Source organism: Solanum tuberosum, unplaced genomic scaffold, assembly GCF_000226075.1.
Source record: "Solanum tuberosum cultivar DM 1-3 516 R44 unplaced genomic scaffold, SolTub_3.0 scf00115, whole genome shotgun sequence".
In the NCBI taxonomy this organism is placed as follows: domain Eukaryota; kingdom Viridiplantae; phylum Streptophyta; class Magnoliopsida; order Solanales; family Solanaceae; genus Solanum; species Solanum tuberosum.
In genome coordinates, this window is record NW_006239044.1 from 813,960 (window position 1) to 825,003 (window position 11,044).

Below are 11,044 nucleotides of genomic sequence, written 5' to 3' on the forward strand. Positions count from 1 at the left end.
TTAACTAATTTGAGTGAATTAAGGATATTGAATAATCTTAATTAGGTTGGATCCCTTATTTCGTGCCAATTATTAATTATCTACACTAAATTTAAATTAAATTAACACCACAATTTCAATTTTTTTACCTTTTTACCATCAATTCCGGTTTCTTTTTAATTCTTTTTTTATTTTTTTTAAAACAACTTTTTTCAATTATTAAAAACATTTTATTTTTTTATAATTTGGTAGAACCTGAAATTTTTAATGTTATAACTTGAAAGTCTAAATCTATTGCTATAACTCGAAAATATTAATATAATATATGTCATATATGAAATTTACACTATTATAAAATATTATAATGTGGATGTCCACTACACCAAGAAGTTACTCTCACTCATTATCTCCATTGCTTTCCTCCATTATGAAGATAACCATAACCTCCAACTTTGTAACCATTATTTTTGTAACCTTTCACTTTCATAACTTCCTCCATTATATTCATGTTAATGTCATGTTTATGACTAACCTTTTGTATGTCTCTATGTTACACTATAAATAGAGGCATAAGGGTTCATATTGTAGACACTTGAAGACTTGAAATAATAAAAAAATCTCTCATCTCTTGTCTCCCTATTTCTATTGCTTTCATCTTCTATATTTATTTTCTTATTTTGCTTTAGTTTTATAACAAAAACTACTTTATTAACGTATAAATATAAATATATGTCAAACTCAAGGTGTGTGTGTATATATATATATATACATAATTTTTTGAAGTTAACGGGTGCATGCCCTCAAGGCCACACGTGGGACCGCCTCTGCATATTGCAGAGAATAATTTATAAAAGACATATAATACAAGTCTTATTAATGGATAATATATTTATCACACACTTTAATACACTTATAAAACATTATGTCAATTTCTTACAAAACAAGCATAATGTATTTTAAAACACTTATAAATATATTTATATTAATGCTTACTTCACTTTTAATACAAGATCAGATTTATCATAGTATTGTTATGTATTACTCTAAATGATAATAAATAAAAAGTATCACTAAAATGAGTAATTATTTGTTAAATAGTACTCACTCAAATAATTTAGTAGATTTTACACAAATTTTATAGTGTTAAAAGTTAATTACATCATATCGCTACTTTTTTCCAAATTATAAAAATCCTTTAAATTTAGTGGAATTCGGATACACATCTCAAAACATCCCGATACATCAAATTTCGATTTCCAGTACATCCTCAACGTCCTAATACATTGCTTCTTGATTTTGGATACATCACTTAATGTCCCGATACATAGCATAAAGTGATGTATCCGATCGATCGATACATTGCGTAAGTGATGTATTTCGATCATCGCGTAAAGTGATATATCCGACTAATAAATCACGTAAAGTAAAGTCCTGATACATCGCATACGTCCTGATACATAGCGTAAAGTGATGTATCCGACATATACATCATGTAATGTGATATATCCGACTGATACATCACGTTTAGAAATTTTGTAATTTTTTAAAGTATAACTTACATAAATCCCATAGTGTAAAGAGTAAATTACATTTTATCCCTAATTTTTTTCTAATTACAATAATCTCTTAATTTTTACACAATCCGAATACATAACTCACAATCCGGATACATTAATGTTGATACATTATGTAACAAGTTGTTACGCTGAAAAAGGGGGGAAAATCAGAAAATCTAATTAAAATCCCATAAATTACGCTTACACGTTTCTTCTTATTGTCAATCAGTCATACACAAAACTTAAAAGAACCAACAATTAAAAAAAAAAAACTTCTCCATGTTCATCAAAGAACCATTCAAATTTGCCGAAAATTTGATAAGATGCATAATGAATAGTTATTTGACAAACAATTTCTTTTTGAAAATTCGATATATAGTAGAAGAAAATCATGAGGAAGTGTTATTGACAATGGGATTCAATCCCTAGTAAATTGTAGCAGGATAGCACAATTCAAAATTCAAAATTCTTCTTCCCATTCTTCCAAAAACTCTCACTTTTTGAATCAAAATTGTCGATAAAATTTGAGATACATTACAAACTAATACACTTCTTCCTATTCTTCCAAAAAAAATACTCTCAATTTCGACAATATTCTTCTTTCCATTCTTCCAAAAAACTCTCAATTATTGAATCAAAATTGTTGACGAAATTTCGAGATACATTGGAGATCTAATACATCGTTGGGGTGAAGAAACAAGAGCCTGGATTTTTAATGTATCTGCTATGTATTAATACAACAGACAAAAAGGTTGAGGAGATACATAGCTTCATCTATCCCTTTTATAATGTTGTGTGATTGTTTATTGAATTGTGTTTTCAAGATGGATAGATTTATCAATATATTACTATTTATGTATCTTGTTTAAATTGATAAGTGTTGTATTTCTACTAGATACATTAAATAAGTGATTATTTGCCATAACATGTTAGATTTGAGGTCGATGAATTATTGTTTGGTAATTGCTATGTATCAGATACACTTAGTATAAATTCGAATTTACGTATCATACCTAAAAAGTTAGTGCATGATACATTATCATTTATGTATCTTATTTTGTTTGAGAAATACTATATTTTAAAATTTTAAAAATACATTATACATGTAATTGTTCCAAAATAGCTTATTTTTTGTGTGTGTGATACATAACACAGTTTATTTATCAAGTACATTTATATTGAACATGATAAACATTAATCGAAGATTCAACAACATTAGAGTTATGTATCAATACGTTAAATATGAACATGATACATTGCATAAAACAAAGGTTATTAATGTAGCAGTGATGTATCAGAACAATGATAACACTAACAAAGACTAATTTAAGAATCAAAATAAATGAGATATTTGATAGTGAATGACCATGCAATGGTAGATCCAACTTTTTTCTTTGTTTTTTTGGACATTTTTCAACAGTAGATACATTAAAAGAAAATAAATATTTTTAAGAAAAATTTTCAACGACGATATGATTAACTAAAATTGCAAAGATTCAATAAGATTTCAATGGGGGGAGGGGGCGGAGGATTTTTTTTTAAGATGAATTTTTTTAAAAAAATAATAATAAAAGAAATCGAAAATTGAAATGATGGAAAGAAATCTACCTCTTGAATAATTTGAAATCATTAATTGAAAAGAGAAAAGATTTGAAATTCAAAAATAGATTAATTAATGTAATTATGGAGAGATTTGTGGCATGAAAAAAAGAAGGAAAATTATAGATTTCAAATTAATGTATCCGAAAAAGGAGATGATGGGAGGAAAAGAAGGGATTTTTGATATTTTTTGAAATGGTAGGGAAAATAAGAAAATATAATAATAAATGGTGTGTAGTTAAGTAATTTTTTCTTTTTTTAAATGATGGAAAATTTTAGAAAATATAGTAAAATAATTATGTATTTAGTTAATTTTTCTAATAATGTATCCTAATTTTATGTAAGTGATATCAGTCCGTTGTCACAATTGACTTTTGAGTTATTTAATCTGACCCAACATTAATTTTAAGTATTATTAACATGTAAAATGAAAATTTTGTTGTAAAACAGTGTCTGACAATACCCTTACTAAAGATTGCTCCGAATCATTGAAGACAAATATCACTGTCACTTTGGCATGGATGTTAGTGGTTTTTTTTTATATATAGCAGAGACAAATTCTTAATTTTAAATTAATTAGCCTAAGAATTCTTTAGCATGGATTATTATTTAGTAATATAAGTATTAGTTATGCTGATATTATTTTCTTACTTATCATTTATTTTGTTTATATTAAAAATAACATGCAGTGTATAATATTTTTTAAAATATTAATTTATAAAATACCCTTCACATTATTTAAATTTGTATACTTAGATAATTGTGTCTTTAAGTATTGATAAGAATATGCATTAATAACATAATATTGCTAATATCATGATTTACTATGTACTTATTAATTATACATAAAATAATATCAAAAATAAAATATATAACTAATATTTGTATTAATTATGCATACATTTTTAAATTGTGCCAAGTAAAAAATTAATATATGTATCCTTTTTTCTAATCAATCTTCTCGAGTCGGTGTAAATTTCAACTTATTTTTATAATTTTGCCGAAACCATAAACCTATCCACACAATTATTGCCAAGAAGAAGAATTTCTCTTTGCCAAAAGAGCAGGTGGGATAAAACTAAGAGATTTATGTGTTTTGTAAGGTGGAAAATGCTTTTTCATGAATTTTTTTAAAAAGTGAGTGTATTTTTTGTTTTATCTTTAATACTTGATAAAAAAAAAAACTATATTAGAAATATTTATATGTCATGAAGGAAAACACTATGAGGATGAGATGTGAGAATGCGGCGGTGGTACAAATTGGGATGGTCAAGGGAGGGGTGGGGGTATTGGATAGCTGGGAAAAAGGTTATTTTGGAGTTGATATGAAGTTTTGATGATTTAATAAATTTTGGGTTTTAACACGGGATCTAGTCGAGGAAAGACTATGTACACGAAAAAGACAAAAGATAATTGTTAAAAGTTGTCAAATATGATGTGGTTGGTGCACGTCTTTTTAGAGCAGCATGTTTCCAACCAATGGCGGTGCTCCAAGGGTTTGTGTCCATTTTATATTAGTCTCTTCGCCAAAGACACAACTCAAGTTTTGGCAAACGAAGTTTTGAATTCTGAAAATTCATTAGCTTATAAAGAAAAAGTCATCTTCAAGGAAAAACATTCTCATACTCAACGAGGGACCTAATGGAGTGCTGAAGCATCGTTGTATTTTGAGTTTTGTGTCTAGTGTTCTTATATTGTAAACCTACTCCTAAGTTATAAAGGATAGTAGATCGGTTGCTTGTCTAAGTCTTTAGGTTGAGTCGGATTAACTAGAGTTAGTAAGTCGAATCATATATCTATGTTTTAGTCAAGTCTCTTTACATCATTGTTTTGATGTTCTCTTGGGTAGAGTTGCCTAGGAGTATCAACTAGAGTTAGGTGATGTATGGGTGCAGCAGAGTTGCTGCTTGGTTCTCTCTTATCTTTGAGATCTGTAATTGATGGCTAGAGTTAGTCTTGTTGGGTTTTTGAAGTCTAGATCAACTAGAGTTAGTTGATTTAGTCGACAATAGAGTTATTGCTTAGTTTCCTTTGTAGTAGAGTTGCTACAGTAAGTGGAAAGAGATTAAGATTTTAATTCCTAGGTTACAAGAGTTTGTAATCTGAAGTTATGCTCTGTTTTGAGTGAAATAGAGTTTGGGTTGAAATCATATGAGTACATGTCGTGGTTTTCATCTCCCTTGAGCAATGACGTTTCCACATAAAATCCTTGTGCTTGATTTACTTTGAATTATTTATTTTCCACACTATTATTCTGTTGGGAGACCTGGTCCAGTGATCACTGGTGGACGCATACATTCTAACAAAAAAAGATAATAAGCTCGCAATGTCATTTATATAACTTATTTTTCTACTTTGATTAAGGAAGTTATTTTCCTCATTTTTAAGGAACTTGTTTTCGTAAAGAAAATATTTTGACCAACCAAACATGAGAAAATTGAAAAATATTTTCCTTCATATCATACCCAATGCTAAGTGGTGTGCTTGGTACGATGGAAAATATTTTTTAATTTTTTTCATGTTTGGTCAAAGCGTTTAAAAAAATTATGAAAATAAATTCTTTAAAAATGAGAAACTGACTTATTTGATAAAATTTATAAAAAGAAAAAAAAAATTATAAGTGACATTTCATATTAATTTTCTCTCCGCACTCTACCCAGACCCACACTCTTATGGCCTCCATCCCCACACCCCTATCCCCTACCCACAATTCCCATATGCTTACCTAGATTAGATACAAATTCACTAACCCCATCGTCTGGTGTTTATTTAAATTAAATATAAATTATTTTGAGATAATATTTTTTATTTATATATTAATTTTTTTAAAACAAAAATATTTATTTTTAAAAAAAGGTATTTTTCAAGATTGGTGAAAAATATTTTCCTTTCCTTGAAATACACCTTAAAAAATTTGAATCAAGAGTAAAATCTAGTGTTAAGAGTTATAAAACTTTAAAAAAATATCCAACTTAATAATCAATGGAGGACATAATTGGATTTATCCTATGGAGAAGAATCTCCAACTACCCAAATAAATTAAAAATAAAAATCATACTTGCAAAATTGTATGGTTTCCAATTGAGAAAAACATGCAAGGAAAAGTCCGATCGAGTAGTTAGCTGTTTTTCCCCCGTTACTTCAACCAAAACAAATGGAAAGGAACAAGTCATTGAAAAAAAAGTACTCAATCAAATTACAAAATAAATGATATGTTTTAAACATACTTTTTACTTAACTATAATTAACTAATATAATATACATTTTCAATCCCATTTTTATTACTTTATTGCTATAGTACTACGTGCATTAATATTAGGGAAAATGTCTGAATTATATCTGAATTTTGACCGAAATTATTGTAACAATATCGAACTTTGGAAATGACCTTTTATCACATGCACTATTTAATAGTGTATTTTATAGGTATTTATGTACCCACGTGGACATCATAAATACTGCATCATTATAAATAGTAATGTGTCCACGTGGGCACATATATACCTTTAAAATACACTATTAAATAGTGCAGAGGGTAAAATGTCCTCCATAAAATTTGGTATTGTAACAACAATTTTGACCAAAGTTAAAGTATTTTTCAGACCATTTTCCCTTAATATTATATGCGATGAAAAATGGGCTTCATACATGGGTGAAATCAACAAATGACACATAACAAGAAGAATTGATCAGACATGATTCAATAGAAATAGCACCGGAATTGTCTTCAAAATGTGATCGATAAGGATGGTCATGTTCTCAGAAGATCTAGAGCCCAGATTATTGGGTCATATCAATAAGGCCCTCTTAGCTCAGTAAATATGAAATCGAATACTAATTTGCGATTGATCAAAAAAGATTTGAAAAATCAATCGCCATAAAAGGTCTATGATGTCCTTCAATCGTTACATAACTAAAATAGTGTATAATTAATGGATTTTGTGGATGAACTCAAATATGTGTTGTTTTCTTTGGGGAAATTGATTTTTGGGAAAAATGACAAGTGGCTTTCTCTTTGGTCACAATAATGCTTGAAAAGAGTGCCATAAAGATTAAAGGTTGGATTTCAAACCGTTGATACCGCATATTTTGAGAGCACACGGACAAAGACAAGACTTTAAGTCAAGTAAGCAAATAAAAAAAACTCATTATATATAAAGCCAAGTCATAGGAAAGCTTTTATATGTATATAGTAGTATGTGTTTTTCATTTCATTAGACACAGGGGCGGCTCTAAGGCATGGCCAGTGAGGCCATTGCCTTAGGCCTCAAAAATTTGAAGGCCCCAAATTATTTAAATTATTGTTATTGATTTTATTATATATTAATATAATTTATATAAATAAAAATTTTATGGTATATTTTTTATTATTATTTGTTTGAGAGTATTTTTTACCAATAAATTCATAAAATCTCATAATCTTTTCACCTCATTATTTGATATCTTTGTTTTAACTTCCGATTTTAAATTTTATCCTTTTTATATAGGAACTAAGTTATATATGTGATAACATAATGAATTTTTTTTTCAATCTTTTCTTAAACTGCGTGAACACAAAAACGTTCATGCACAAGTTTCCTTTTCATTTTAATTTAATATATTATATGAAAGTTTTATAATTTATTTTAGATATTCACCAATAAGTGCTACTTAATGGAATGAATTATATCATTTAAATTGATCAGAAACTTGATAAGGAGGTGTATATATTTTTGTTATTACTATCCATACTCTAAACCTTAACTGTTAACTTTAATTTAATATATTATATGAAAGTTTTATAATTTATTTTAGATATTCATTGATGAGTGCTACTTAATGGAATGAATTATATCATTTAAATTGATCAGAAACTTGATAAGGAGGTGTATATATTTTTGTTATTACTATCCATACTCAAAACCTTAACTATTAACTTTAATTTAATATATTATATGAAAGTTTTATAATTTATTTTAGATATTCATTGATGAGTGCTACTTAATGGAATGAATTATATCATTTAAATTGATCAGAAACTTGATAAGGAGGTGTATATATTTTTGTTATTACTATCCATACTCAAATTAGGGACATATACAAAGAGTGTTAATTGCCGCTAAAAATACATATTTAGCGGCAATTGAGCTATTGTCGTTAATTAATTGCTGCTAAAGATCATTTTTGATGTAGTGGTTTTTTTCTTTTTCTTATTTGATGATAGCCAAATTAAAATTTCAATTTGAGGTTTGAAGCTTAACATCGATAATCCATCACTTTATTTTTTTTACTCTTCTTCCTTCTTCTTTTTTTTGTATGAAATTTGTTATTTTGTCTTAACTAATTAATCTATTGTGTAGAAAATAAATTTTCTTGTTAGTGTATATATTTTATAAAATAAATTTAAGGGCCTCTTAATATGATTTTGCCTTAGGCCACGAGATCTGTTGAGCCGCCCCTGATTAGACAAATGAATCAATACTATTTTATTACAATGGTACAATCGTTAGATACTCATACATTTGTTAGAGTTTTGCCCTGATTTTCTTTCTTTATTTGAATTTTTTTTTTCCTTAAAGAAAAGTCAAAGTATTATCATAAATGTTTGAACTTTTTCTAAAAGAAAAATATAATTTTCTTCCATATTTGGTTTATTATTTCCATAGAGAAAAAGTTTGGAGATCTATAAATTGAAGATCCTCATTCTCATAGCATACAACAATAGCATCCACAATGTAGACATCTAGAGAGTTTTGTTTATGGGAGATTTATTCTCTCAACAATTTATAATATTTTTCGTTTATATTAGTTTTTCATATAATAATATTATGTTTTTAGTATAAGTTTTTGTTATCTGATTTATCATGTTTATGATTTATAATTATAAGCTTCTGCATGACGCCCTAATCATCTTTCATAACCCAACAAACATAAATCTCATTAATCTAGGGACTAATTACTTAGATACAATCTAGTTTGTAATATTATGTATTTTACCAGATTGTTGGTGCGTTCAGATAAATGTATCTTGGGATATATGGGTCAAAAGTAAGTGTAATTTGTTCTACATACACTCTATCCAGTAGATTTGCATGTATCTAGGATACATAACAAATCTCGCTCGCCTCCCTAACCTCTCTCCCATCTCGGTTGCTACTCTCCTATATATTTGATATCCTAGGTACACGTGAATCACACCATATACATACAAATATATGTATCTAGTGTGATTCGCATGTATTTGATGTACCTAACCAATTTCGCCCGCTTCCCTTCCTATTTTAGTGTATTTTATAGCGAAAATGCATGTATCTAAGTGTATTTTTCTTAAGATACGTAATATTTTAAAAGTATAATATAAATATATGATGGTGAAATATGTTTAGTTTCGTAGTTTTTCTGATAATTATTTACTTCATTTTGATGTTAGATAAATGTGACTTCCATGGAGATGTGCTGGCTTGCCTTCTTTTTGGTTAAGATAAGAATGAAAATTGAAAATGATGAGATAGATTATCCAACACAAGCTGGTAAGTAGTAACCATCATTATTTTACCAAAGGTAAATAAAATACTCTAATCATTGAAAATTTTCAAATTCTGCTTTTTCAGAAGACCAGGAGTGTTTAACAACAGATGTTTTGACCAAAAATATTTTTTATTTTGAGGATTGAATTTTCAAAATTATGTTTAATTATAAAATTTTAAATAAATATCAAAAAGATGTTTTTATTTTTTTCAGTCTAAAATTAATGATTTAAAGATAAATTTATTTTATATTTATGATCAAACATAATTTCAATATTCAAATATTATTTTCACTTTGAAATGGAAACATGATCATGTATCCTCTCTCTTTCTATCATCGAACAATTAATCTCGCAACTAATTACTCTTTTAAAAAAATTCATAATTTTCATGAACAAAGGGGCCTAATAAAGTAGGTAAACACACTGAGTAAACCTTTTTATTTGAAAAAAAAGAAGATAATCAATTAGTACAAATTAAGTTTTGTGAAATTTCAATTCTTTTTTTAAAAATATCATTTCAAGTTACATACTTATTTCTAAGTTTATTCTCATTTCACTTTTAAAAAAAATAAAAATGACATAACATTTTTAAAATTAGAAGTGACAAAATCAGTTCATTTCAATTCAATTTATTTCAGTTCAAGTAATTTTTAAGCAGATTAATAATTAATTATTTATTAACTCAATTCATCTTGACTCATTTAAATTTAACCAATCCACCTATTTGATATCTTTATTTAAGATTAAAGAATTCAAATAATATTTTTTATATGTTATGTACTAATAATATACTTTTAATGGTATAATATTACTGACAGATATCATGTTATGACATTTTCAGACATTTTTCTAAGAAAAGTCAAGATATGATATGGATTTGGCAGGACTACTCTTAATTTTAGTAGTTGATGAGTTGATTAACGGCCATACCCACAAAAAATAAATTAGAAAAAGATTCTAAATAGCAAATCTAAGGAAATTAGTTGAAAGTGTATTCAACTAGCATTTCACAAAATCATGAGATCATTAATTATGATTTCATTTATATAATCATTTTAGAACATAAAATAACTCAAAAGAAAAAAATCAATCAATGTTTAAATGTATTTGGAAGTCAATTCACTTTTTGTACAATCTCAAAACAAAATTGAACTTAATTCACGCATTGCTAAAGATAAATTGTGGAAGTCATTCCACTTCCACAATTATGGATACACCTAACTTTATATTCAAGATGGTATGGCATTAATCTGATTTTAATATTTTGGTCACAACATTAAATTCACGGGGGGGGGGGGGGGGGGGGGGGGGGGGGGGGGGGGGGGGGGGGGGGGGGGGGGGGGGGGGGGGGGGGGGGGGGGGGGGGGGGGGGGGGGGGGGGGGGGGGGGGGGGGGGGGGGGG